General features: G+C 35.0%; 1 pseudogene; it reads right to left on the minus strand.

Moving 5' to 3' along the window:
- Positions 1–530: 530 nt before the first annotated feature.
- On the minus strand, positions 531–2,485 carry LOC143400456 (integral membrane protein GPR180 pseudogene; annotated as a pseudogene).
- Between the last annotated feature and the right edge of the window lie 736 nt (positions 2,486–3,221).

A 3,221-nucleotide genomic window follows, 5' to 3' on the forward strand; every position in this document is an offset into this window, starting at 1 on the left:
AATATTTTCACTGCACTGGAAATCCTTTGTGTTCACCTATTCCATCTCCTTTGTATTTGCTGTTCCTCCCACCTTTGCCTTCAGTAAAAGCTTTACCTGAGTTTTAGCAAGAGAAATTTTTAACTTCTAGATTTCATCACTAGATACAGACAGTGTGGATTCTGCTGATTTGTTAGGAGAAGATGAAGTGGTCAACTCTGCAAAAAACTGAAGCACTGGAAAATGTGCTGAATATCAATAAAATGCAATTTTATGTATTTCTTAAAAGGATTTGTGATGAGGTTTAGGGACACTGAAAAGTGTTGTAGTATAAGCAGATAAAATTTGTTCAAATGTGTGCTTTCAAACATTTTACTTAATACTTTTTTTTTTGAGTTTTGGTACTGCTTATATGCAATTATGTAAATAACATGCTCTGGTTTCAAAGTTTCATTTTTCATACCAAATGTGTGAAAAAAAGAGTCACTGTGTTTGGATCCTTATTGCATTCCTTTAACCAATTCACCTTTTCATTCAACAAAAATCAAGTGTCAGAAATGAGGGTGACTTTTGTGTCCAGATGATATGCTCAGTGGTAGTGTTACTGAGGAAAGAGAAGAGACTTCCCAGTATAGACTGTGAGATAGGAAAAGTCTGTAGAGAATAACCATGGAAAAAGACTGGCAAAGGATAACACCTATGATAAGAACCTTATCTCTGGTATTCTTTGAAAAGGATAAAAATGCACATAAGACCAGGATGGCATAAAAACCACAAGATACAGCCTTTGGCAAGTGTGATGTTGAACTCTCTTTTGAGTGTGATTCTCCCCACTGTGTGATCTGATAGTCAACATCCTAAAGACAATGCTAGGCAAATTTTTTAAATTATTAGGAAAATCCCTGCTAAGTTGTGGTGTGAGTGGTAGCTATGATGACTAGAATCTCCAAACTGTTCCAAAAGTTATAAAACACTCTGTATTATGGCAATGAACACTGCAATGCCAGTGGACACAGGGGTAGAGTCCCACTGGAGCAGTCTGATTTGAGACCTCTTTATTCTGACTGTTGTCCAACTCATGCATCGACTCAGAAATAGGTATAATATGTAAATTTGGAAAGCAATGTCAAAAAATTATGCCAAACTTCCCATAAAAGTTACTCCTTTTCCATCTTTAGAGTACTTTTCAACTTATCTCTGGATAATTTTTTACTACAGTGATAACTATGACTGCTTTCCTGCAGTTTTAGCCATTCTGGGGCTTAGAACAGGTAGAGTTTAACTTCTTTTCCAATAGCTACTATTATGTTGTTGATTCTGACACACAGAACAGCATGGTCAACATGAAATTGAGGAGGTGGATGCTCTGCTGGTGCTACTGAGGCTGCTCAGCAGGGTCTTAGCCTGGCTGCTCTGTGGTCACAGCAGCATGGGGCCACATCAGCACAACCCCCAACAACCGCCCGCCTTAGGCACCTGCACCCAAGCCCTAAGCACCTGTGGCCATGAGCCCCCAGCACAGAGTTTTATTCACTTTAGAAAGTTTGTAAGACTATTTATGCAGACATATGCAAGTGTCTTCTAAATATGCTATGATGAGAATGTTAGTATTGAAAGGACCATAAGTCTGATATTTATTCTGTCTTATCAGACTTTTATTATAGCTCATTAAAATAAAAAGGAACAAATTCACTTTTATTTCTTTTCTTGCTACCATTACCATTCATTCAGGATTCTGTAATCAATGATATATCATCAAGTACATCAACACCTCTATAGATATAAAGATAAAATCAAATATGTTCTACAAATAAATGTGAACTATTTAAAGGTAGACAGAGATTTCCAGTGTTATTTTAAATAATCTCATTCATTTCCTGTTTATAGGCATATTTCTCTATCGTCATCAGGATCTATAATTTTTTTTTAAATTTTAGGTAAACATAATACCTTTATTTAATTAATTTATATTTTTATGTGGTGCTGAGGATCAAATTCAATACCTCACACATGGTAGACAAGTACTCTACTGAGCCACAACCCTAGCACCATCATCAGCATTTTTTATCTTTATTTTTCACTTTATAACTTTGTCAAACATTCTCCTCTCATCTACTGACTGAAGCACACACATTTTCTTGCCTTTATTTGCCACTAATAATGCCTCATTCTGAAAATATAATTATCATATTGATAAAATCAGTGTTAAAGGGGGAAAAAAAACAGGTCTCAGTTACCAAGTCCTGTCTCCTTCACCTTTAATAGATCTGACTAATGTTTGTTCACGGCTGTCTCATTCCAGATGTCATGGTAAAGAAGCAAAACAAGTTATCTGTGTTCCCATGGCACATTTTACCTCTTTCATTATTTTTACACCTGCTTGTATTTCTCCTGAGTACACTATAAGCCACTGAAGGACAAAACTTTTGTTAATTTTTTGTGTTTGTATTTCTAGTACCTGAATAGCATCAGCTTTTGTGAGTGAACTCAATGAATGAGGCGACATTGAACTAAAGGACTTTGTCTTCTAGAATTACTGTTACCATATAGGTATCAAAAGCGTAGTAAAAAGATGCTCAGTTTTTTGTTCTCTGCTGGATCATTGGCCTTATTTCCTTTTAATTGATGCCTATAATTTAAAAAAAAATTAAAAACAAAAATGAGAGGAAAGCAGTCACCAATTGTTTGACTTATAAGTTAATCATATCATTTAATACAATTGGAAGAATTATCACATCATTTGTGTGCCGAGTACCTTGTACTTTCTGAGTTTCTGTTTGTTTGTTTTAAATAAACTCCAAGCAAATACTGACCAACTGTGTATCTGCATCTTTACTGATTTTTAATTTGCAAAAATATATGTTCTTTATGCAAGACAGATAATTCATCAAGTACTCTTTTTGATGTTCCTCTATTTGTTATTTCTCAAATAATCATGTCATTATTGCTGTTTTCACAATAAGACCTAGCATAGGGAAGAAAGCCTCATGAATTCAACTGATAATAAAAGAACTGATGAAAAAATAAAACAAAAAAAATTCTGTCAGTCACCTCAAAAATGTCACCCCCAGGAAAATAAGACTGAGTATGTAGCATGTACTGCATATATCTGTCTACATCCCTTGGGCTAAGAAAGTCTTATTTATGTCTTTCACAGCTCTGGTTTACTGATCTTCTCTGAACCTCTTGACTGTCAAGTCAATATTTTTTGAGGGGGAGGGGAGCATTTTTTTTCTTTTTCC

The sequence above is a fragment of the Callospermophilus lateralis genome, chromosome 5, assembly GCF_048772815.1.
Source record: "Callospermophilus lateralis isolate mCalLat2 chromosome 5, mCalLat2.hap1, whole genome shotgun sequence".
Classification (NCBI taxonomy): domain Eukaryota; kingdom Metazoa; phylum Chordata; class Mammalia; order Rodentia; family Sciuridae; genus Callospermophilus; species Callospermophilus lateralis.